Source organism: Dipodomys merriami, unplaced genomic scaffold (genome assembly GCF_024711535.1).
Source record: "Dipodomys merriami isolate MVZ:Mamm:240054 unplaced genomic scaffold, mDipMer1.0.p SCAF_10, whole genome shotgun sequence".
Taxonomy (NCBI): Eukaryota; Metazoa; Chordata; class Mammalia; order Rodentia; family Heteromyidae; genus Dipodomys; species Dipodomys merriami.
In genome coordinates, this window is record NW_027202271.1 from 12,131,347 (window position 1) to 12,158,124 (window position 26,778).

Consider the following 26,778-nt stretch of genomic DNA (forward strand, 5'->3'; position numbering starts at 1 on the left):
AAAGGTTGGGGTAGAGAGAGAAGCACTGGGTGGAGTTGGGAGGTGTCAGGGTGGGGGTTGGGGAGAGACAGAAGCAGAGAGCCCTGCTGTGGAGCATAGCTTCAGTCTGGCAGGCAAAGTGAAGCCCAGGGCAGAAGCACTTGCCTGCCCCTGGAACTGACAGGCATAGACTGGCTGAGTAATTACAGAGTTGAGGGCTGGGGTGGCCCAGGCTAGTGCCCAGCCAGCCACATTCTTTAGTTGTGTGGGTGGCTGGGTGGGTGGGCAGCTGGCTGTTTATGTGGCTACCAGGATGCTGGGGGCATCTAACAGCTCAGCTCCTCAGCACTGCCAGGCAGGCTGTTAAGCCTTGGCCGGGAAAAGGATTCTTGGCAAGTATTCTGTTCCTTTTCCCCTGATAACCTTCTGTCCCCTTCCTTCAACCCTCATACCACTCCCTGCTTCTCCAATGGGACAAGCCCAAAAGCCCCAGCCCAAGTTCAGACTCCAAACAATTGGCCAATTAGAGGCTATTAAACACCAGTCCATCTTAACCTGAAGCTCTTAAATAATCATGAAGCCCTGAACATATGTGTGTCCCAGCCCTACGTACCGATTAGCTAGTTCACACATGGTTCTGATACTTTATATCCTTTCCTCAAAATGAATGCCAAAGAAACACACACACACACACACACACACACACACACACACACACACACTTCCCAATCCACAACCAATATGCAGCTTGGTGGGTGGGTAGGTACTTGGGGCTGACCTCAGGCTCTTGACTGATCTGAAGAAACCACCAAGTTTTGAGCAGAATGTAGAGCCACAGGACCCTCTTGTCCAGTACTGGTGGAAGGGCTTTAACTGTACTTAGAGGCCCAGCTCCTAGAGTCAGGCTCCAACCTCTATGGGATCAGCTATGTACAATGCAGCAGACAAATACACACATCAGCCAGAAACCAGATCCTTTGGTCATGAGCAATACCATCTTAACTTAAAAGGGCCTGTAGAAATGCATTTAATATGCCTTTTTTTCAATTTAAAAATAAAGTCTATATCAGGTGTTGAAAAGAATGGAGACCAGGCATGGTGGTGCACAGCTGTAACCCTGGTTATATAGGAGGTATGAAGAAGAAGGATGACAATCCCAGGCCAGTCTGAGCAAAACATTAGGAAGATCCTATCTCAACCAACAAGTTGGACAATGGTGGTCTACATCTGTCATTCCAGCTGCATAAGAGATGTAGGTAAGAGGCTGAGATCAGAAGGATTAAGGCCAGTCTGCTCAAAGGGTTCATGAGATCCTAGCTCGACCAATAAAAACTGGATGTGATAGTGTACACCTGCCATCAGCTCAGCTACATAGCATGCATAAATGTCTAGGTTAGCCCAGGCAAAAAGTGAAACCCTGTTGAAAAAGTAGTGAAAAGCAAAAGGGCTGGAGATGTGTCTCAAGTGGTAGAGCACTTGCCTAGCAAGGGTCAAGGCCTTGAGTTTAAAACTTCAGTACTATCTAAGGGGAAAAAGGTGATATTGAAAGAAGCACACCAATAGAGGATGCATGGATGTAAACTTCAAGGCCAGGTGAAACAAAACAATATATTGTTTTCTAAAACACACATGGATGATCATTTATAAAGCAAAGCAAAGAAATAATTAACCAAAATCCACCTTAGAGTGAGTGTGTGTATGTGTGTGTGCATGTGTTCTAGGGCTTGAACTTGGGGCCTGAACTTTTTGCTCAAGGTTGGCACTCTACCACTTGAGCCACAGCTCCATTGTCCATGGTTTTTGGTAATTAATTGGAGATAAGAATCTTATGGATTTTCTTGCCTGGGCTGACTTTGAACCTCAATCCTCAGATCTCAGCCTCCTGAGTAGCTAGGATTACATATGTGAGTCACTGGTACCCAGTGCAATAGGACTTTTATTGCCATGGGGCTTGAACTCAGGGCCTGAAAACTGTAAACCCCAAGCTCACAGATGACACTGAAATTTGGGGAGATTAGGAAATTTGCCCAGGGTTGCTAGCCAGAAAGTGGTGAAGGCAGGATTTGAACCCATGTATAACTCAGACTCTTCTGTTCTGTCCAGCCATTTTGAACTAAATCATTTAAATAATCAGAAGACTGAGATCTGAGGATTGTGATTTGAAGCCAGCCCAGGCAGAAAGATCCAAGAGAGTCTTGAGCAAAAAAGTTGAGTGGAGTGCCATGGGTTCAAGCCCCAATACAGGCACAAAACAACAACAACAGAAACCCTTCCAAACTTACAACATTCCTTCCATCAGCAGTCTAGAATCATAGTACTTATTCCAAAGCTAGGCTGTTGATATTAAGGAGCTAATGGGTTCAGAGGCCCTTAAGGGACAGCCAGGGGCTGGGGGAAAGGGGGAGAACAGGTAGGCAGGGTATGACTAGTTTCCCATTTGCCAACAGGACATGTTTTGTTTTTAATCTTGTACTTAGCATAGAGCAGATTATGGATAAAATGGAGAGTATTTTTTATTTGCCTTCCAGGTCATTCAAGTCTTGCTGATTTCATGCTAGCTGTTTGTACAATGCTTCCAGATTCTTTTAAGCTGCTTTTAACTTGAGCAGGTAACGATGACTGCCAGAGGCTCCTCAGTCTAAAGGTGTTGGCAGAAGTGCCACCGTCCCTAGAGTAACCTTTGGGCAAACCGAGCCTGCTCTCAGGTCAACTTGTTCAAACTAGTTAGTAATTCTAACCCTAATACTCACATGCATTTATCCCAGGCCTCCAAAAGTGCTAGGCATGACACAGAGTGCTGTAGCTGTCCCGTGAAAGTAAAGGTGGCAGAGTTTCTGAAGGCTACAAGCTTTGGCATCCTGCAGATCTGAACGTGAGTGAGTCTTGAACTGCCCTTCACAAACTGGCTGATCTCAGCACATGGCTTCATTTCACCAAACCTCAGTTTCTTGATTTGTCAGGTAATTGGAGCAGTGGTTCATGAGTCACAAGGTAAAGCGCTAAGACTAGGAGGTGGTACTTGTCATATAAGTAGCTCAGTGCCAGGTACTAAGGGAGTAAGCTACTGTTCCTGGAGCTCTAACTCCAGTGCCAGCAGATGTCTCTCTAGCAAAGCCCAGAACCTCCTGGGTCTCTAATAGAGCCTGTGTCTCACCTGACTACACACCTAATGCTTCAATTTGTCATCAGAAGGCCAGCGAGAGGCAGCAGCTTCCCAGGAACAAGGCTCCTGGGTCCTGCCCAAACTCTACTTTCCTGCTGGCAGAACTGCCCACACCCCGGGCAGGGACCAGGACTCAGAATGAGGACTTTGTGTGGCATCTGGTTCTGGGAACACTGCTTAGTCTATTCCTTTGGCACGGGACCTGCAGGGCAGGTTTGCAAACGCATGACACACACTGAGACTCACAGAGCTGCCTACTGCTTTTACCATGTATCCACCAGTCACCCCTGCCCTGCCTGCCCTAACGAACCAATGGGTCTCATCACCTCCTTCTTCACCCCTACCCCGAGTTGTTTCAAAGGTGGAATTTCCTAAGAACCTTTCACTTTTGTCCTTTCATGGATCATGATGAGAACAAATTTCTTTCTACCACTCAATCATGAAAAAGGCCCCACTTCCCCCTGTCCTCCATGCCTTAATCACTCAAATGCCATTGAATCACTGGAGACACTCCCCAGGGATCTTTCTCTGAGCATCTGGACCCTGAGACCCAAGAACTCATAAGGAAGGGCACATGTCACCACCACAGGATGTTGATGCTGCCACCAACGCCTATAGCTTGGGTTGAGCAAGAACTGTCTGTCCCCACCCTGAACCATTTCCCCAACAGTCAGACCAGATGGAAGAGGCAAATTCTAGAAGTTGGAGGGAATGGACTTCCATCTCCTGCTGAGCATCTGCTCTCTTCTCTCACCTTTACCTTGGGTGCCATTTCCTGGGATCATGATTGCAAGTGACCTGTGTCGTCTATCTACCTGGACAAGGTTTAGCCACCCTTCCCTTCCTGGTGGTTGATTCGCTTTCTGAACTGGATTTTGCTATGCAATGGAATGGTTGGTTTCCCCAGAAGTTTAGCAAGCTGTAAGGACAAAACGAATGGGCTGGAGATGAAGCGAAGAGGGAAGAGGAAGCACGGGACCTGGCTCTATTATAAATCCCAGTTCCCCCTGGGGAGCCAAAGAGGAGTTGGCAGGCCTTTCTGTTCCTGTCTAAGGTAGGGGTGGGGCAGAAAAAAACCAAAGGTGAGGCCAGTCACAAGTCAAGGGTGAAAGGAAGTCACACTAGTGGTGGGCTGGGTCCTACCACAGGGTGGCAGGGAGCAGCGCTACCCTCAGGGAAGAGACTAGAATTAACTGATAATCCCAGGGAGCAGGCTGGGTGTTGGGGCTGCTTCCAGAATTAAGCGATTCTTTCCTTTCCTCTCCTCTCCCGTCCTTCTTGATTCCTTTCCTTCCTTTCTCTCTCTCTCTCTCTCTTCCTTTTTCTTTCTCTCTCTCTTTCTTTTTCTTTCTCTCTCCCTTCCTTCCTTCCTTCCTTCCTTCTTTCCTTTCTTCTTTCTTTCTTTTCTTTCTTTCTTCTTTCTTTCTCTCTTCCTTCCTCCCTCTCCCTTTCTTTTTTCTTCCTTCTTTTGTTCTTTCTTTCCTTTCATATGTGTGTGTGTGTGTGTGTGTGTGTGTGTGTTTGTGTGTGTCCTGGGGCTTGGATATTTGGATGCTGTCCCTGAGCTTTTGTGTTCAAGATTAGTGTTCTCCATTTGAGCCACAGCTCTACTTCCAGCATTTTGTTGTTTTGTTTTGTAGTTAAATGTAGATAAGGATCTCATAGTTCCCTGACTGGATTGGCTTTAAACTGTGATTCTCAGATCTCAGCCTCCTGAGTAGCTGGGATTATAGGTGTGGGCCACACATGCCAGCTACCTATCCTTATTTCCCCCCCTCAAATATTGAGCTCCCTCTGCCCCATGGTCCATCATTATTGTGTGTGACCTTGGCTGTTCACTAGGATGACCAAATGTTCCAGTTTGCCCTGGACAGTTTTGCTTTATTTCAGTGGTGTTGGCTAACCCACCAGAATCTCTCTTTTACTCTCAACAGTATCCCAGTTTGGATGATACATTATACAGCCTCTCTGTCTTAAACATCCAGCAAGGTGGGAAAGGTTAAGGAGCAACCAGACAGAAGCATTAATTCAAAGCAAGGCTTTGGTAGTTCAGAGCAACAGTTAGGCTGGCATCAGCCCAGTCAGATCTAGACCATCTTAGGGAAAGAGTCTGAGAGTTGTTCCTCCTCCTGGGGTCCTAATCATAAAGTTGGTCCTCAAGGATCTGCTTCCTGACACCCCTCACTAGGATGGCACTAAACTGGGGCACAAAGTAGACTCTTCTTTTTTGTGTGCCAGTCCTGAGGCTTGAATTCAGGGCCTGTGCTCTTGCTTGGTTTTCTTGATCAAGGCTGGTGCTCTACCACTTGAACCACACCTCCACTTCTGGACTTTTGCTGGTTAATTAGAGATAAAGATCTCATGGATTTGTCTGCCCAGAATGGTGTAGAGCCTCAATCTTCATATCATATCCTGAGTAGCGAGGATTACAGGTATGAGCCACTGGCTTAAGGCTCTTAATGCAATCTGGTCATTTCCTCGCTTCCCTTTGTCTGCATCCCAAACAGACTTACAGCAGTGACCAAAGGAAGCAAGAGCCCTCTGTCTCTGTGCAGACATAAACCCAAGTGTTGTCCAGACACTCCTGGCCCTTGCTCCCTGGCTGCGAGAACTCCACTAATGCATAAGTGATAGTGGATTTCTAGCAAAGGTCCCAGAGACTGGCCTTAGCCGGATAGTCCCAGCACCCTTAGGATGTGAGGTAAAGAATTCAATGGCCAAAACTTTCTCTCTCATCTTGAATAAGCACTTGGTTCAGTCTCCCAGGTTTTCCTTTGCTGAATGGCTTTGGACACTTGCTATCTGTGCTGGATGAGATGGGGACAGAGGGTAAGGGTCTAGGAATTTCTCTTGGACCTCTGGGACTCAGTCCCAAAAGGAGACCAATTCTGAGGCAGAATAAAAAAAAAAAAAGAAGAATGAGAGTGAGCATAACTACATATAATCAGAGTACATTAAACAACATAACCTCCTCCTCCAATATACAAGTGTGATGGATGGGTGAGGATGAAGAGACTTCCTAACTCTCTTCTTTTGTGTTCTTCATTTTTCTCTCATCCTCTCCCTGCTCCTTAAAAAAATCTTGGTAAGGGACAAAGTCATTCCTGATCACTACCAGCCAAATCTAAAGCCACGGGACTCAGCCAGAGCATAGACTGTAAATTCCCACAGTTGGCTCCACAGCCTGGTTTACCTCCTTGGATTTGGATTTTTTTCTCAAATAGGTCTATAGAGGCTACTGAATAAGAGGTCATATGGGGCTCTGGGCATTTGTTTTCTGTTCAAGGGCCTCTACTATCCAAAAGATAACCCAGAGAAAAAGTGTCCTTCTTGCTGACCTCCACTCTGGCTGTATGCCAGTCACCAAACTATGTCAGAAATACCTAGAGTTCCTCCAGCCCTTGTTTGAGAGGAAGATCCCCCAACCACCACTTCTTAGTTCATAGAATTAAGGTTCCTAGGACCAGACCATCTACGTCAGCAAACCACCCCTACTCCCTAGCCTAAGTCAAAGTATTCCCTACAAGTTTCTGGTTCCAGAACCGTCTCAATTTCTTCTCTGGGCCCATCTCCTAGCTAACAAGGTGGGAGAAATGGAATAAAGGGCTGGAGAAGTCTGCAGTATTAGGATACACCTCCTGATCCCAGAGAAGGATAAGAGATGTAGATTCACCACAAATGCCACCATCCCTTCACAGTCATCCCCTTCCGGAATCATCTCATGGCCATCCAAACAACCACTTCTGGGTTGGGTATGTGAGCCCCTCCCCCTTGCTAAGCTCGAGAAGAAGACGGTCTTCCACAGAACTGAACTCTGCCCAGGGGAACTCCTGCAATGCTCAGAAAATGCCTGCCCAACTGCTTGCCTGGGCTCTGGCCCCTCTGGCTGCAACTGAGCCCAGACAGGAGGCTGACTCACTCACCACAAGGAGGAGGAGGAAGAGGAGGAGGAGCAAGAAGGGCCTAGGCTCAGAGATCCCTGGCTGTGCCAGCCTAGGCAGAGTGACTCTCAACCCCTGATCCCTGGAAGGGGGGCGGGGAGGGGGGGGCAGCTAACATACTTGGAGACCAAAGCAATTCCCTACAAAGTTCTTTTTTTGTCTGAATCCTCACCCTCTGCCCACATATTCAGTTCCCCTGATTCCCAGACAGAAACTACTTCCTTAGATCCTCTCCTCCATTACCCTGTGTGTCCCCAAGTCCCTCTGGATATCTCCTGGGGGGTGGGGGGGGTTGGGGGGAGAGTGAAATCGAGTGTTTTAGAGCCAATTAGGTCTCAAATCACTGGGTTACAAAAAAAAATCAAGAAGAGAAAACTACCCAACTACTATCCCAGAAGCGCACACATGGATGGCACACGATTCTGAATGAATCTCAACTCTCAGAAGACCCCATTAGCAGCTTCCACGCACGAGACGTCGCTTCCTTTCCCATTCCTCCACCGCAGGCCAAGGCGCCTCACAGAGGAGGGAAACAATGTTTCTTGTTGCCCCGCAGGGTGGTGGGCACTATCCTAAGCTACAGTTTCTGCTGTTGAGCCTCCTGCACACCAAGGCACAGAACTCAGTGCCGGCTCCGCGTTCTAACCTCATGGCTCAGTCCAGTCTCCAAGTTTGCGCTTCTGACTCAAGACTAGTGCTTACATCAGAGACCTCAGATCTCGAGATTTCTTCCCTTCTTAAACCCTGGGCTTATATCCTACCCTAGGACCCCACGCCCACCCCATCCCCATCCCCGCTTCTCCCCGGTCCGCACCTGGTCCGGCGGGTGCACGCGCTGCTCTGCGCTCCCTCCCGGCGTTTCGGGCTCGGGCTGCTGCCTTTTGACAAGCAGGGACAGCCCAGCACCTGGTCCCGCCCCGCCAGAGGCCACGCCCCTCGCCCCGCCCCGCCACCGGGCCACGCCCACAGGTCCTGTCTTCTCCTGCCCCGCACGGTACAGGCATTGTTAACCATCTTAACTTGGGATCAACCACAGCACCGTCGCCTTGGAGACTCTGCTTGGTGAAACCTCACACGACTGCGTGTAGGGCAAGGCCTGTTTCTGCCCCCAATGGAGCAGAGTTTTGGGTGGATTTGTACAGAGCACAGGCACGAGTCTGCCTGTGATAATGGGTGGTGGATCTTGCCACCGCCTCCCCCCCTCACCCCGTCTGCCTTGGTTCTGCCCAGCCTGCTGAGAACACCTCAGCCAGGTGCGTCACCTCCACCTGAGCTGACCTGGCCAGGTCCTCATTGCTCACCAAGGAGGTGGAGAGCGCTTGCCCATTCAGGGCTCCTTTCTCTCTGCACTGACGGTAAATCCTGGGGAGTTCACTGCTGCCGATCACCGAGAAGCTCAACTAAACTCCAAAAGTTAGGATGAAAGGGCACTGAGCAGCAGAGCCCGGAGGCACATCATCCCTCCCACCTGACACCTCCAGATGTTGAGAATCTCAACCAAGCTCGGTTTAAACTTAGCTTCCCCAGCCCCTACTCTCCGTTCTCTCCTCCCCTCTGAGACTTATTAGGGAGGAAGAAAGGGTGGGAGAGAGGGAGGGAAGGAGGGAAGAAGGAAGGGAGGGAAGGAGGGAAGAAGGAAGGGAGGGAGGGAAAAGAAGGAAGGAAGGAAGAAGAATGGAGGGAGGGAGGAAAGAAGGAAGGAAGGGAGAGAAGGAATGAAGGAAGGAGGGAAGGAGGGAAGGAGGAAAAGAGGGAAGGAAGAAAGAAGGAATTGAAAAAGGAGGGAAAGAGGGAAGAAAGAGAAAGGGAGGAAAGGAAGGGAAGAAGGGAGGGAGGGAAGAAGTAAAGGAGGAAGAAAGGAGAAAGGAAGGAAGGAAGAAAACTAAAGTACAATATGAGACCTGAGATTGTGGGTGACTGCCAAAAATTGACTATAGAAAATTTGGGCTAAAAATTGGTCCCTACTGGCTGAGATATGAGATTGCTGTTCAAAGCTATCAGGGAAGGAAAGTCCACGAGACTTTCAATTAACCAGCCAAAAGCCAGAAGTAAAGCTGTGGTTCAAGTGGTAGAGCACCAGCCTTGAGTTAAAAAAGCCAAGGGACAGTGCCCAGGCCCTGAGTTCAAGCTCCAGAACTCAAACTCTTTCTGTCTCTCTCTCTCTCTTCTTGTACATACACATACACAGAGTATATGAATACTAAACATGCCATAGTTATGGCCTGTGTGACTATTTTTTATAGCTCTTGGCTGTAGCAGTGAATCTGATACGTCACATACATAAAATATCTAAAAATACAAAAATACTTTTAAAATACCTTATTTACTCTTCATTCCAAACTTTTGTGACCACAAAGTAGAAAATACTCTCCCCAGAGTGAGGGAAGGGACAACATTGTCCAAAAAGAAATGTACTCTTTACCTGACTTATGTAACTATAACCCCTCTGCACATCATTTTTATAATAACAATAAAAATTTAAAACTATCCCTATTGTACAACGGATGTGTAGAATTGTTGCTATTTTTGAAGCTGAGACATGACAAAATCACTTGAACCCAGGATTTCTCTCTAAATATGCTCCCCTCTCCTCTTGTCACCCCCCATCCCTTTCTCTCTCTCTCTCTTATCTCTCCCCAGCCCCCCCCCCATATATCAGTACTAGGACTTGAACTCCGGACCTGGGAACTGTCTCTCAGCTTTTTCAATCAAGGCTGGTGCTCTACTGTTCGAGCCACACTTCCACTTCCAGCATTTTGCTGGTTAATTGGAGATAAGACTCTCATACACTTTCCTAGTATGCCCCCCCCTTCCTTGTTCCATTATAATGGTTACCTCTTGCCCCTGCTTCTTCTGCAAGGATGTCGCGTTCCCATACCCCTTCTCTCCAAGCCTTGATGTCAGGCACTATTCCTGCACTACACGTTGAACAGCTTTAAATTCCTTTATCTAGACTACTGCGTGAACCATGCCCTGGGTCCTCTACAGAAAACACACTTTCCTTTCCTTTCCCTAAAGGTAGCCTTTCTTGCCTTGGCTCTGGTAGAGATGGTTGGTGGTGTTTGTCTGAGGGACACTCCATGTGCATCTCCGCTCAAGTGCATCATGGCCTATCTATAAGCACTTGGGACATTCAAGACACCATACGATCGGCCATCGATGTAGCCATCTATACAGAAAATGAACCTTGCAGGTGCATGCCAGGCTGAAGCTAGCCTTGGGCATCTCATTCCACAAGGCAGAGGCTGGTCTCTGTGATGGCAGGTAGGCGGAGAAGATGCGGCTGCAGTCAGGACACAGGGCTATAGTTTATTCTCAGTGTGTGGATCTCCCATTTCCACAACTTGGAAACTGTCCTCAAGTCTGGCTGACATCTTGGCTCTTTGAGGTTCCCACAGATTCTGTTTTGTAGACAGAAGGTTTAAGTGTCCAGAGGTTGCTTTCCAGGTAAAAGTGTGTCCTTTGAACTTGCAATGGGACACTCCCATCTGACTGTTTGCTTTCTCTTGTTTTAGGGCCCTTTTTTCCCCCCTTAAATATTTTATGGTTATGGTTATAGGAAAGTAGAAGGGAAACCTCTCACTCAGAAAACCCCAAAGAATTTTATTTTTCTGGTGGTATTAAGGTTTGAATTCAGGGTTTCATACTTGCTAAACAGGCTCTCTACCACTGGAGCCTCACTCCCTCCTCAAACCCTTTTGTGCTTTAATAATTTTGGGGGGGGGTGTCCAGTCGTGGGGCCTGAACTCTGGGCCTGGGCACTGTCCCTCAGTTCTTCAGCTCAAGGCTAGCACTCTACCACTTGAGCCACAGCACCACTTCTGGCTTTTTCTTTTTGCTTATGTGGTGCTGAGGAATCGAACCCAGGGCCTCATGCATGCAAGGCAAGCACTCTACCCCTGAGCCACCTTCCCAGCCCTGCGCTTTTATAATTTTTCAGATAGGGTTTTGTGCTTTTCCTCAGCCCAGCCTCAGATTGTGATCATCCTACTTCTGCCTCCCATGTAACTGGACTTACAGGTGTGCCTGACCATGCTGCCCTCCCTACCTCAAGAACATTTGCAGAGACGTGAAGTCACTGAGTGTCAGAGGCAAAAGATGACCAGGCTGTCTTGTCACTGAGCTCTCTTATTTTGGATATTGGGAAAAAATGAGATCACAAAAGGTGAACTCATTTGTTTTTTTAAAGACAAAGTGAATCTAGGACTGAACTCCTTGCTGATGTTCCAGATGGTGAGAATGGAATGAATAAATAGAAGAAGCTGTAGGCAGCAAAAACAAACCAAACAAAAGGGTCTTCTGGGGACAGTGTTTTGCAAACTTTTAACTGAACTCTGTAGTAAAAAATGAATTTTTAGCACGACCTAGTGTCTTACGCATATAGATAAGTTGTATGAAACAAAAGCTACCCTGCCAAGTTCTCTATTTTCTCAATATTCCTTCCTCCCTCCCTCCCTCCCTTCCTTCCTTCTTTCCTTCCTTCCTTCCTTCCTTCCTTCCTTCCTTCCTTCCTTCCTTCCTTCCTACCTTCCTTCCTTCTTTCCTTCCTTCCTTCCTTCCTTCTTTCCTTCCTTCCTTCCTTCCTTCCTTCCTTCCCTCTTCCCTCCTACAGAAAGAGGCGGATACTTCCAAATCTTAACTCCAAATCTACCTGGCTCCAGGGCTCCATTCCCAGTAGCCCAGCTCATGTCTCCATCCCGGGGGCTTTTGGCACTCATCTTTCTGAATTGCTCCCACCCCTTCAAGTCCAGGTTGCCAACCTGCTGGCCCTCGCATGGCAAGTGTGCTGCTATGGTAACACACAGCCTGGGGCCTGCCAGAGGAAGGTGAAACCTCCCACCTGCACCTCCAAGCAGAGAGACCGCTCAGAGCTCTTCTCCCAAGCCTCCCATGCATTTTCTGGGCTGCTGTCCAAACCCTAGCAGACAGTGATGATTCTTTGTCCAAGTCCCAACCCCAATCATTGGAACCAGGAGAATAACTTAGAAGCTTGGAGTCCTTTCTAGTTTCTAGTAGTCTATAGCTGAGACCATGGTAAGTCTTGCATGAGTTGAAGACTACCTCATCCCTAGTGCTTTCAGGTGTAGGAGAGAATTCTTACTTTGTGCCTTTAAGGAAGGAGTCTCCTGGGAAATCCTGAGGCTGGGGATAAATGGAGAGGCTTTGGGGCTAGGTTGCATTGGACTTCCAATTATGTGGGTGCTGAAGAGGTTAACTGGGAAAGATTGACAACTTTCAAAACTCCCCCCTTCTACAGAAGAAAGTCTCTAGGGAAGACCATTGGGCAATAAAGTCCTCTCCTTCCTAGCAATGAGCAAAAGTCCTGTGTACAATTCATCCTGGGCATACCTACTATAAGAAGGATGTTCCACAAGCTGCCCAGGAATGTGTTAAACATCTCTACCCTGTGGGCTCAACTCCAGCCATATGTGGCTGTTGACAGCTCTTCTTCTTTGCCTTTGGCCTATTTTTTTAGCCTGGGCCAAGTGCACTTCAGCCCCTTGTGCTGCATTTGCCTTGTTGTTCTTCTAAGTGGCAGAGGTCACCATTGTTAAAGTGTGGGCATCTGGCATGCACAGTCACTTCCAGAAGGAGCTACTCTTGGCCAAATCACAGTGATCTTATATGTTGCTCTGTGTATGTGGGGTGGGGTAGAAAGGGGGGTGCTGGTACTGGGGATTGCACTCAAGACCTTCAACCTCTTGCTTGACTTTTTGCTCAAAGCTAATGCTCTACCATTTGATCCACACCTCCACCTCTGGCATTTTTCCCCCCATGGTTAATTGGAGATAAGAATCTCATAGGCTTTTCTGCCTGAGCTAGTTTTGAATCTTGTTCCTCAGATCTCAGCCTCCTAAGTAGCTAGGATTATGAATGTGATTTACTAGCACCTGGCTCAAAGTGCTTTTGATTGTAAAAGTTGATTGGCAGAAAAAGAAAACTGTCACACACACACACACACACAGGAAGAATTTTTGAAAGTATTATCATTAGCTAATATCTACACACACACTCTGGATGAGGTTAATCATAAATGGTAGTAAATATACTTTTATACTTCAAATAGTATTCTTTTTGTATGTGGGAGGGGTGGTACTGAACATGAATTCTGAACCTCATGCTGTAACTTGGCTTTTTCTGCTCAAGCCTGGTACTCTACTATTGGAGTCACAACTCTAGTTCCAGTTTTTTGGGTTTTTTTTTTATTTTTTTCTTTTTCTTTTGGTTAATTGGAGTTAAGAACCTCATGGACTTTTTTGCCCAGGCTGGCTTTGATCCTTGATCCTCAGATCTCAGACTTCGTAGTAGCTAGGATTATAAGGCATGAGCCATCAGTACCCAGCTCAAATGATATCCTTGATACCTTTTTTTTAACCCAATGAACTATTTATTCTTTTGTTATTTACTTTTTTAACTATCTTTAAGTAATTTTACAAAGGGTTTTCAATTTAACAAATCAGTTTGCAAGTATAGTATCTCGATCAATAGCCCCCCGCCCACTGGTCTCCCCTGTCTCTCCCAACTCCACCCATACTCTCACGTTATGTACATTCAATATGATGACTTCATCCAATGTACCTTTCCTCTCTCCATTTTTTTTGTCCTCTGCCCCTTAAAGCCCCTACATACAATAAAACATGTTTCAGCTTCCTGGCATTTATTTTGTTCAACTGTCAGTTGTTCAAAGGAGTTAGACCATTGGAAATTTCTCCTGAGTATATCATACTTCAGTGAATTCGGTTGTATATACATGCATTTAACCCTGTATATGTTTTCATATATGTTTTTTTTTTTTTTTTTTTTTTTTGGTCGATCGTGGGGCTTGAACGCTGGGCCTGGGAACTGTCTCTCATCTCTTCAGCTTAAGGCTAGTGCACTACCACTTGAGTCACAGCGCCACTTTCAGTTTTCTGGTGGTATATTGGAGATAAGAGTCTCACAGAATTTCCTGCTGGGGCTGGCTTTGAACCACAATCCTCAGATCTCAGCCTCCTGTGTAGCTAGGATTACAGGTGTGAGCCACCAGCACCCGACTATGTTTCTCATTTAGATCTAACTTCCACAAATGACAGAAAACACGCACCTTTTGTCTCTCAAAGCCTGACTTACTTCACTGGGCATCATTTTCTGCAGATCCAGCCATTTCCCTGCAAAAGAGACTGACTCTCTCCAATATTCTGTAGTATTGTCATTTCCCGGATGAGGAAAGTGATGTTCATAGTGAGTTCCCAGAGGAGTGCAAGGATCTGGGTAGGCTCCTGCAATGACAACCAGGGAGTCACGGATGGCATGTGGGGAATGGGAACAGAAGCTCCTTGTGGGAAGGCACTGTGTCTTTGCATGCTCCAGTGTCAGGGGACGATGTGTATACATAGCTGTGTGTACTGTGTGTATACATGACGCAGCAGTCAAGAGTGTCTTTTTTTTTTTTTTGTCGGTCGTGGGGCTTGAACTCTGGGCCTGGGCGCTGTCCCTCAGCTCTTCAGCTCAAGGCGAGCGCTCTACCACTTGAGCTACAGCGCCACTTCCGGTTTTCTGGTGGTTTATTGGAGATAGGAGTCTCACGGTCTCTCCTGCCCGGGCTGGCTTTGAACTGTGATCCTCAGATCTCAGCCTCCTGAGTAGCTAGGATTACAGGCGTGGGCCACTGGCGCCCGACTAAGAGTGTCTTGACATCTGGAAGAACTGACATTTGAGTTACTACATCTTTGGACCCACTTGTCTTCTTTGAGAAGAAGCTACGGAAGATCCAGGTAGAAATGAACGGTGGTCAGCACCTAGTACTACAGCTATCAATAGTCTGCTATCCACCCACCTCTTCCCAGATTAAACAGGGACAGGCTCCCAGCAAAAGGGGTGGTGGCCACTTGGCCATTGTCAGTACAGGGCAGCAGTCTTTCTAATCTTGGTTAGCTTTTGCCAAGAAAGGGCCTCCTTCTGCTCATACCCTCAAGGACAGTTCAATGATCTCTGAATGGCACTTAGACTAGAAAGAATGGAATGAAGATCCAAATCATTAGAGTTTGCAACCTTTCTTCCATTGAACCTGTCTCATTGAACTTCTTTTTAAATTTTATTATAGAAGTGATGTACGGAGGGGTTACAGTTACATGAGTCAGGTAAAGAATGCATTTCATTTTAGTCAATATCGCCCCTTCCCTCATTCTCTCTCCAGTTTTTCCCTCCCATCTCCACCCACAAGTTGTATAATTTTCAATATAGTGCCCAGGAAGTATCATTGTTGCATTTGCTCACCCTTTGTTCCTCCATTTCTGTACCTTCCTTTATACTCCCAAAGACAGACAAACAAACAAACAGAACATAAGGAAAAGAAAACAAAGCCAGACGCTGGTAGCTCTTGTCTGTAATTCTAACTACTCAAAAGACTGAGATCTGAGGATTATGATTTGAAGCCAGGCCAGGCAGGAAAGTCTTACTGTAAGACTCTTGTGTCCAATTAACCAACAGAAAACCAGAAGTGGCACTGTGGTTCAAAGTGGTAGAGCACTAGCTTTGAACGAAAAAACTCAGGGACAGTGCCCAGGCCCTGAGTTCAAGCCCCACAACTGATGGAGGAAAAGAAGAAAAGAAAAACAGCAAAAAAGAAAAATAAAAAAAAACTTGCTTCCATTTTCTGGAATTCATTTCCATAAATATTATTTTGTATGATCAGATGCACATAAGTATTGTGCCTTGTTGCTTCTCTCTTAAGAGTATCCTCCTTTGGTCTCACTGTGTGAACTGCACGTGTGTGTGTGTGTGTGTGTGTGTGTGTGTGTGTGTGTGTGTGTGTGTGTGTGTGTCCCTAAGGGTGCTATACTTTAGTTTTTTCTACTCAAAGCTGGTGCTCTACCACTTGAGCCTCATCTCTACTTGCAGCTTTTTGGTGGTTAATTGGAGATAAGAGTCTTATAGACTTTTCTACTCCAGCTAGCTTTGAACTGTGATCCTCAGATCTTAGCCTCCTGAGTAGTTAGGATTATAGGCATGAGCCACAAGTCCCTGCCTTGATTGGACTTTTGATCTTTAAACTCTCCTTCTCACCACACTTCTATTCAGACTCTCCAAGTACACCATCACACTTTCTCTCCTGCCCTCCCTCTACTCATCATGAACCTCTGCTCCTTATCTTCTGTCAGGTCATTAAGTAGCTTGAGGTCCATGCAAGCAAGCTGATGGTCCATGAGTGTAAGACTTAGAACTGCCCAGAGAGGAGAATAATATCCTAGATGCCAAGACTATTATGATACCATTCTTCCTTTTCTTGTCATCAACCCGGAAAGAGAGGTGACAAAGAACATTTAAGCCAGCTATCTGTTTCTCATAAATAAAAATATTGGTTCTTAGTTCCCCATAGGGAAGGCCTAGAGATTTTGAGCATAATGCTGGATAAAGAACAATGAGCTGCAATAATGAATCTTTTATGTGTGTGTGTCTATGTGTGTGCAAGAGCTAGGGCTTGAACGCAGGGCCTGAATGCTGCCCCTGAGCTTTTTTTCCTCAAGGCTGGAGCCACAGCTCCATTTCTGGCTTTTTGTTATTAATGGGAGATAAGAGTCTCATAGACTGGCTGCTTGGGCTGGCTTCAATTGTAATCCTCAGATCTCACCCTCCTGAGTAGCTAAGAATACAAGTGTGAGCCACTGGTACTTAGGCTTGGATCTTTTTTCTACATATTTGACCAAAAAAGCCTAGTATTCTAGTTTCTTTTCCCAGGAGTCTTGTGCTTACTCTTCACAGAAATTAGAAGTAAAACTCAGAGGCAAATAAAACCTCTGCTTTAGCTAGAGACACTGAAGTGAGTCAATGGTTTCCATCATGTTGGAAGCTTAAAGTCTGGCCTTGTGTGTCTCTATATCCACACCATCTTCTCTTAGTTCCTGGAGCATTAGGTTATTTCAGTGCACTCTGGCCAAATGGAAAGGCTCTTTTTGTACTTATCTTGTTTAGTGACTTTTCAGAGCTTCATGGTTAATAATATTTGAATCACTTGTTATCGTGTTTCATTAGATGATAAATTGACATTTGATCATTAGCAATTAGCCATTTATTGCTGTTATTTCTTTATCCCAAAGAACCTTACACCCTGGAAGCAGAGGGCAATTGGGAGGAAGTGGTGTTAGACCAGAGAAACTGACAAAAAATTATATGTATCAACATTGCACATATAGAGAGTTCATTCCTAACAGTAATATAGTACATTTCCTGAAGGATCTGGTACTAAAGAAAGAGATCTGTAGAACTCAAGATGAATGAATCTGTAATTCCAGCTGCTCAGGAGGCTAAGGCAGGAAAATCCCAAGATTGATACCAACCATGGTTATACAGTGAGACTGTCTCAAAATGAATGAATGAACAAATACATAAATAATAGCTATCGAGGAGGCTGAGACCTGAGGATTATAGTTCAAAGTCTGCCCAGGCAGATAAAATTGAGAGATTATTCTCTCCAATAAACTACTAAGAAGCTGAAAGTGAACCTGGGCACTGGTGGCTCACATCTGTAATCCTAGGTACTCAGGAAGTTCAGATGTGAGGACTGTGGTTCAAAGCCAGCCTGGGCAGAAAAGAACTCATGAAACTCTTATCTCCAATTAACCACCAGAAAACTAGAAGTGGTGTGGCTTAAGTGGTAGAGCACTGGCCTTGAGCAAAAGAGCTCAGGGACAGCACCCAAGTCCTGAGTTTAAGCCCCACAACCAATTTAAAAAAAGGCGGAAAGACTATACTTTCAGGGATCATTTCTATAGTTCGTTACTAAAAAAAAAAAAAAAGGCTGAAAGTAGAAGTGTGTCTCAAGTGGTTAAGTACCAGCCTTGAGTAGAAAAAGGAAAGCGAGGGCTTGAGTTCCAGCACCACTGGCAATCACACAAAATAACAAATAGGTCTGTGGGTGTAGCTTCATGGTAGAGTACCTACCTAGCATGTGTGAGGTCTTGAGTTCAATTCTCAGAACAATTAAGAAAAAGAAAATAGAAAAAAAAAAAAAAAAGAACAGGGGTTAAGAATCCAGGAGACCAAGGTTCGCCTCCACCCTGAACATTTCCCTAGAGCTCTGGGAATTGTGAACTTTCACTTCAGTAACTTCCCAGGGACAGGACATAAAAGACCAGGACATAAAGTCAATTCTGCATACAAGCCGGACCTCAATGTGTGCATGGCTGGACTCTCCAGGTAAGGAGAAAGAGAAATAAACCTCCTCATCCAGGGGCAAAACTAGCCTGGGTCATTTTTGACGGTAAGAAACATAATATCTCTGTAGACTTCAGAGCCAAACATCAGTACTTCTCTGAGTATACGGTCCAAATAAACAAACAACAAAATCTTAAGCATAGAACTATAGTAGCACTGAAGGCCAGTGGCTTATACCTGTAATTCTAACTACTCAGAAAGGCTGAGATCTGGAGAATTATAGTTTGAAGCCAGCCTGGGCAGAAACATCCTTGAGAGACCACACACACACACACACACAGACACCTTATTTAAAGTGATCCACCAGAAAACCAGAAGTGGCTGTGGCTCAAGTAGTAGAACACTAGCCTTGAGCTGAAGAGCTGAGGGACAGTGCCCAGGCCCAGAGTTCAAGCCCCACAGCTGACAAAAAAAGAAAAGAAGAAGAAGAAGAAGAATTACTCACAGTCAAAGTCAGAAATCACCCACAAAAAAATAACATTGATTGGGAGTCATCAGAAAGAGACCCATAAAGGTTTCAGATGTTAAAAAAAAATCTCATACATAATGTACAATAAGCTTAATAGGTTCAAAGAAAGAATAGAGAAGTAAAAATAAAAACAGACTAAGAAGAGAAATTTGGGAAATAACCACAAAGAATTTCTAGAAATAAAAATAATGTATTGAATCTTGCCAGGTGCTGGGGCTCACACCTGTAATTCTAGCTATTCAGAAAGGCTGAGATCAGGAAGACTATAGTTTGAAGCCCACCTGGGCAGAAACATCCTTGGGAGACTATTACCAAAATTACCAACAAAAAGTTGAACTGTCTTAAGTTTTGTGTTCAAACCTGTATACCCCCCCCCAAAAAAAAAAGTGAAGATAGAGAAGACATGATACAATTAGAGAATAAATCTTTTTGGTACCATAACATAACATGGTTATGAATATTAGTTACATGTTAGGCCCAGAGCTATTTCCAAGAGCTTTAAAGAACTGCTTTCATATTAATTGCATTCTCTGACCACAAGTGAACTAAAAAGAAGCAATAGCAAACAGGTAATGCTGTGGGAACAACATCAAAGCTTAATGTGTAGCTTGACAAGACAAACGTTTGTTTTCTTGCCCAAGGTGAGATAATGTTCTCTCTATAAGCTCAGAGATCTGGTGCATCTCAGCCTGACTACACCTTGTCTCAATAGCAAGGGACAGAGCATGAAGAAGTATATGCTACCTTCTCTCTCTTCCTCTCTCTCTCTCTCCCTCTCTCTCTCTTTGTCTCTCTCTCTGTCTTTCTCTGTCTTTCTCTGTCTCTGTCTCTCTGTTTCTCTGTCTCTGTCTCTGTCTCTGTCTCTGTCTCTGTCTCTGTCTCTGTCTCTCTCTCTCTCTCTCTCTCTCTCTCTCTCTCTCTCTCGCTCTCTCTCTTGCTCTCGCTCTCTCTTTTGGTCAGTCATGGGGCTTGAACTCAGGGCTTGGGAGCTGTCCTTGAGCTTTTTTGCTCAAGGTTAGAACTCTACCACTTTGAACCATAGCACCATTTCTGGTTTTCTGGTGATTAACTGGAGATAAGAGTCTCACAGGCTTTCCTGAACTGCAATCCTCAATTCTCAGCTTCCTGAGTATCTAAGATTACAGGCTTGAGCCAAGAGAGGCTGGCTATGCTACCTTCTTAAATGTTTCCACTGCATTTCATGGACCAAAGCAAGTCACATGACTACGTTTAACTTCAGGAGTCAGTGAAGGCCAATCCACCACAGGCCCAGAGAAAGAGAATTAAAAATATTGATGAACACCACAACAGTCATCAACAAAGAGTTGCAAGAAAAACCTTTTGCAGGAAGATCATTTTTCTGGTGATACTGGGGTTTCAACTCAGGGCTTTACACTTGATCAGCTTGCATGTTCAAGTGGCAGTCTACCACTTGAACTATGTCTTCATCCCAGGCTTCTTGCTGGTTATTTTGGAAATGGAGTCTCACAGACTTTCCTGTCTGGTCTGGCTTTGAATCATGATCCTCCAGATCTCAGCCTTCTGAATAGCTAGGATTATAGGTATGAGCTATTGGTATCTTGCTGCAAACAGACATTTTAAGCCAGGCACTGGTGGCTGATTCCTATAATCCTAGCTACTTAGCTGAAATCTGAGGATCACAGTTCGAAGCCAGCCCAGGTGAGAAAGTTCATGAGACTGTTATCTTCAGTTAGCCTCCGAAAACTGGAAGTGGAGCTGTGGTTCAAAGTGGTAGACCACTAGAGCAAAGAACTCAAGGACTGTGCTCAGGCCCTGAGTTCAAGACTCATGACTGACAAAAAAAAAAAGTAATGTATGGGTCTGAAAAATTCACTATGATGTAAAAGAGAAAATACTTAGAACTTAATAATATATTGAAGCTTAGGGATGTAGATAAAATAATATTTACATTAAAATGTATGATACTATTATTGCTTAGGGTGTTACTAGGGGCAAACATTATGTTACGTACTGTACATATAAATGAGTAAAATAGTCATTTATAATTTTCATAGCAGCCTTTGAGTAGGTATAAATGAACTAGCTGAAGCTCAAAGAGGCCAACTGAAATCACACAGCTTATAATAGTTGAGCTAGGCATCAACTATTAGACTTAGGCATCTGGCTTTAGAATTCTTACAGTATAGTTGCAAAAGGTTGTATCAAAATATTTCTTAACAATGCAATGGAGTTTAGATCATTGAGAAAATATTATAAACAACTTTGCTCCAAAAAGCTTAAAGTCTGAGAAGTGGATACATTTCTAGGAAAATGCAATTTGTAGCTGAGTGCCTGTGGCTCACTCCTGTAATCCTAGCTATGCAGGAGGCTGACATCTGAGGATAGCAGTTCAAAGCCAGCTCAAGCAGAAAAGTCCATGAGGCTCATCTCTGATAAACTACTCATAAAAAGCCAAAAGTGGTGTTGTGGCTCAAGTGGTAGAGTGCTAGCCTTCAGCAAAAGAATCTCAGTACAGCACCCAGGCCCTGAGTTCAAGTCCCAGGATGGGCATAAAAAAGAGATGGGGGGAAAAAGTAAAGGAAAGAAAATGCAATTTGTCAAAACTGACTAAAGAAGAAATAGAAATCTGGATGGTCCAATAAGCATTAGAAGGCAAAGAATTGATGATTAAAAATGTCCTCTCATCACAAACAGACCAATTAACTTTGTAAACAGAGATTCTTCATTGTAATAAAGTCAAGTTTGTTAGCCATTTCCTTTGAATTGACTGGAACTCTATTGTCCTTTTCTCCCAGGTACAAGATCTCCAGGGAATGAACCCTTCTCACCCAGGAACATCTCAGCTTTGTATTGTTTTGCCCTCTGTGGTGTTATCATCTCAAAACAAGAAAAAGAAAAAATAAAAGAAGACAGTTCCCAAGTGTGTGTTAAAATGTAGAGTACAAATACTTCCTGTTCCCCACATTATCTTTAACAAGATCCTTTGAAAAAAATCTCCCTCGCCATTTTGATTGTGTAGCGTAATGATCAAGTACTATGGTTCTGGATTCAAACTGACCCAAGTCTGAATCTTAGGCCTATCATTTAATGACTGCATGACCTTGAGCTTGTCATTTTAGCCAACCAACCCCCAGGTTCTTCAAGAGACAATGTTTTCCCACCTCACAAGAACATCTGAAGAGTAAAGCAAATGAACACATTTGGGAGGCTGAAGCAGGAGGATTGTGATTCAAGTAGAGCCTTAGTTAGCCCCCCAAAAAAGAGGGGGATGACTGGATACTGGTGGCTCATGCCTGTAATTCTACCTACTCAGAAGGCTGAGATCTGAGGATCATGATTCAAAGCCAGCCTGGGCAGGAAAGTCTATGAGACTCATACCCAATTAACCAGCAAAAAGCCAGAAGTGGAATTTTGACTCAAGTGCTCAAGAGTCCTAGCCTAGAGCACAAAAGCTCCAGGACAGTACCCAGGCCCTAAGTTCAAGCCCCAGGACTGGTACACATAAAGAAAAAAAAAAGCGATGAGCCAGTGGCTCATGCCTGTAAGCCTAGCTACTCAGGAGGCTGAGTGAGATCTGAGGATCATGGTTCGAAGCCAGCCCCGGTAGGAAAGTCCATGCTCTTATCCCTAATAAACTACTCAGAAAAAGCTGGAAGTGGCACTGTGGCTTAAGTGGTAGAACACCTGCCCTGAGTACAAAGTGGCTCAGACACTGCGTCCAGGCCGAGTTCAAGTCCCCAAAAATACACCTAAAAATAATGATGAATAAATAACACACAGAAAGCACTAAGCAGTTGTCTGCAATGTAGGAAATAATATCAGGGTGTTTGATATTTTGTTGTACTTTGTTTTTTTGGTGGGAGGGGGATGTATTTTCTTGTTAGGCAGGTTCTTTAGCCCTAATTAGTTATTATTACTTTGTTTTTTCTTTTGTTTGTTTATTGTGCTGATCCTGGGGCTTGAACTCAGAGTTTGGGCACTGTCAGTGAGCTTCATTTTGCTAGCCACAGCGCCACTTTTTTTGGTGGTTAATTGGAGCTATGAGTCTCATGGACTTTGTTGCCCAGGCTGGCTTTGAACCATGATTCTCAGATCTCAGCCTCTTGAGTAGCTAGGATTATAGGTGTGGGCTTCCAGTGCCCAGCTCTTATTTTATCTTAATTATGGCTGATTAGCTTGGCAGTTGAGTTCACTATCACAGCGACAATATTTCTTGTTAAATTTCCTACACTGTGAAATGATCCATTTATCTCATTTCTTACTCTCCTGCTGTTCTCGTCTATGGCCTGGAATCAAAATGAGATTCTAGGAAGTGAGCTTAACATTTCCCACTACCCATGAGTAGTCAGTCATCTTACACACAGAACATTTGACACCAATTCTCAGTAACTCCTCACAGTCCCAAATTCTTCTGCTAGTCTTGAGGTTCTTCCTAATTTCTAATTTCAATTCCTTTTTATGAAGCTTGTAACATTCATTTAAATCTATCTGTAGAGATAAGGTCTTTATTTGATTTTTTTATTTGTTTGTTTGTTATTTGTGTGTGTGTATGCGTGTGTGCACATGCTTTCTCTGCTCAAGGCTGAGCAAAGTCTATGAGACTCTTATCTCTAATTAATCAGCAAAAATCTAGAAATGGAGCTATGGCTCAAGTAGTAAAGTGCCAGCCTAGAGCAAAAAGCTAAGAGACAATGCTCTGCCATTTGAACCACAGCTTTACCTCCTGCTTTTTGCGGGCTTATTGGAAATAAGAATCTTACTGAGTTGTCTGCCAAGCTGACCTCAAACTCAGATCCTTAGATCTCCCAAGTAGCAACGATTTCAGGAGTGAGCCACAATGCCCAACAATGACCTTAATTTTTTTTTCTTTTTGCTTATGTGGTCCTGAGGAATTGAATCCAGGGCCTCAGGCATGCAAGGCAAGTGCTCTACCATTGAGCCACCTTCCCAGCCCTGACCTTAAAAATTTTAACTCTTTGATGGTGAGTAGAGCCCTTAGCACCCTTACTTCCCTATCCACACACAGGGATCTTAATTTCTTTGGCTTTCCTTCCTTCTTGTCATTCAATCCTACTGATTTCGAAACTTAGCATGTAATAATAAAGCCAACAGTCAAGAAGCAAATAGGCAATAAAATATTTGAAACTTACAAAAACAGTAATTGACATGAATAACCTTTGTAAACTGGGAAAATAGCTTTTGCCTGCCAGGGCATGTTTTATGATTCAAATGAAAATCAAACAAGGAAAGAAAAGTACTCTGCCATCTGCGAGCTGAGATCTGAGGTTTTATACTAGGGCTTTAGTCTCAAAGTGGTGAGCCTTACCTGGGCTTTGCGAATTGTGATCCACTGCAAAAGGGTTCTTTGGGATGCTGATTGTGTGTGTGTGTGTGTGTGTGTGTGTGTGTGTGTGTGTGTGTGTGTGTGTGTGTGTGTGTGTGTGTGTGTGTGTGTGTGTGTGTGTGTGTATACTGTTCTTGGGGCTTGAACTCGGGGCCTGGGTGCTGTCACTTAGCTTTTTTTGCTCAAGACTGGCACTCTACCACTTGAGCTCCTTTCTAGATTTTTGCTGGTTCATTGGAGATAAAAGTCTTACAGACTTTCCTCTTTGGGCTGGTGTCAAACCATAATGCTCAGATCTCAACCTCCAGAGTAGCTAGGATTTCAAGAATGAACCACCAGTGCCCAGCTTTCTAATAAACATTTTAATACTGGGGGAAACAAAAGTTCTGTGACCAACTAAGTTTGGGAAATGCTGGTCGATAAAATAAATGTAATGCTTTAGCTGACAGGATCTTGGATGATCTGGCCCTTTGCTACTTTTTTTTTTTTTTAATGGTAGTACTGGGATTTGAGCCCAGGATTTCATGCTTGCTAGGCAAATACTCTACCACTTGAGGCATGGCATGCCCTGAGCCCTTTTTGCTTTAGTTCTGTTTTTAGAAAGAGTCTTTTTCTTTTTGGCCAGGACCAGCCTCAGACAGTGATCCTTCTACCTATACCTCTAGAGTGAGTAACTGGGATTAAAGGCATGTATCACCATGCCTGATACTCTTTATTATGTCTGAGTTCTCACCAAACATCAAAAATTCACTCTCATCTGAGTCCCTTGGTGTGGGATTCTCTCCCAGGTCTGAAATGATATCTATCTGAAGTAGCTACTGCCAGCACATTATTCTTTATACTCATCTTTAATTCCATCTGAAATTGCAAGGTTTATTTGACTATGATCTGCTCTTTACTAAAAATTAAAACCTTTTATCTAGCCTATTCATTGTTACAGCTTTGATACTTAGAATTACACCTGTTACCGAGTAGGCACCGAAATGTATTTGAATAAATGATCAACATTAATTAATTAATTAATTAATTAATTCAATTCAGAACTTCTCAGGGTTTTTCATGTATGAAACTGTATTGGAACCCTTTAAGCAAGAAACGTGGTATGCATGTTTCCCCAAATCTATCAGAAGCACCCCCTGAAGCATCCGGTACAAATTTTCATGTTGCTTATACATTTGGAGATTCTGCTTTAGATTTGATATCTAAATCAATTTTAGGTTCTGTCTGAGAGCCAGTATAATGAATTATAGAGTCAGGAATGTCCCTGGCTATACACTGAAGATGGATGGATAATAAAAGAAGGATGGAAATGACTCTTAAAGTAATAAATAGGTCAGGATCTTGGCCCAGACAGATTTGTCTCCAAACTTATGTGATATTTCTTTAAGGTCTTTCTCAGGTCACTTGTTCCTAACATTAGACTCATTTATTTCTGTGGAGGCTTTATTGTATTTTTTTGATGTTACTGCTGCTGCTTGTTTTTCTTTCTTTCTTTCTTTCTTTCTTTCTTTCTTTCTTTCTTTCTTTCTTTCTTTCTTTCTTTCTTTCTTTCTTTCTTTGTTTTGATGGTACTAGAATTTGAACTCTGGATTTTGAGCCTTATTGTTATTTTTGTGTTACTGTTGCTTGTTTTGTTTTTGTTTTGGGGGGCACTGGAATTTGAACTCAGGATCTTTGTGCTTGGTACATACGTACTGTATTGCTGAGCTATATCTCCAGTCCCTCCCCTCAATCCTCTGGGTATGTGTTGAGAAGAAAGCTAGTGTTTCTGCCCAGGTTGGCCTCAAACTACCATCCTCTTTAATTCAGCCTCCCAAATAGCAGAGCACCAGCTCTGCTGAGACCTTATGAACAGAAAGCCCATAGATGCACACACACATACACACATTCAACAAATGCTCTACATTGCATCCTAACAAGTGGATCTGAACACAGTAGCCAGAATGTTCTTTTATGCCTATGACATTTTCACTGCTTCCTATGCAAATGGCTTGGTAATTTCCTTTTGATGCATTCTTTCAGGACTGAAGGCAGGGCCAGGGGAGAATGTTCTAAGAAATTATTTTGTCCACTCATCGGTCTGGAGAAAATATTGTTACCTCTTCTTACCTGCTTTTATCTGGGCAGAAGAGAATCGAGCAGAGAAATGAGAAGGTCCTAGTGCTGGAGAGGAGAGGTGGTTGTTGTCTGGGGGAACTAAAAGTATAATTCCTCTTCATCTTGGATGAACTGCAAATAAGTTCAAGACTTTCATTTACTTGAAGCATAATTTTGTGAAATCTTCTAAATTGGCTTAATAGTTCGGAGGAAGTAAGAATGATCTTTACAAAAATAAGGCCCCAATTAAACTGTGAACTCATTGTAGAAGTATTATAGTTCTGCTCAAATGTTTAAAAGGCAGGCACCATAAAAATTGTTTTCTGGAAAGAGGGGTAAGAAACTGTCAACAGGGAGAGAAGCCATAGAAAATTGGGTTGGAAGAGGGAGGTTTGGAGGAAGACTTGGGGGATGGGGAGGACTTGGAGGTAAGGGCCAGTGTTGGGGCTTGAACTCAGGATCTTGGCACTATCTAGTAACATTTTTGCCTAAGGCTGGTGCTCTACTATTTCAGCAACACCTCCACTTCATTTTTTGGTGTTAATTGGAGATAAGAGTCTCATGGGCTTTCCTGCTCAGGCTGGCTTTGAACCTGGATCCTCAGATTTCA

General features: G+C 44.2%; 1 protein-coding gene and 1 pseudogene across 1 annotated transcript in view; one reads left to right on the forward strand and one right to left on the reverse strand.

The window, feature by feature from the left end:
- Nucleotides 1–7,945, reverse strand: part of Vdr (vitamin D receptor) — a 65,001-nt gene extending 57,056 nt beyond the window's left edge. The window contains exon 1 of the mRNA XM_070039804.1: nucleotides 7,898–7,945. The gene's annotated coding sequence lies outside the window, so the exon portion shown is untranslated. The remainder of the gene's footprint in view (nucleotides 1–7,897) is intronic.
- A 9,858-nt stretch (nucleotides 7,946–17,803) lies between these two features.
- On the forward strand, nucleotides 17,804–17,926 carry LOC138806462 (small nucleolar RNA U3; annotated as a pseudogene).
- The last annotated feature ends 8,852 nt before the right edge of the window (nucleotides 17,927–26,778 follow it).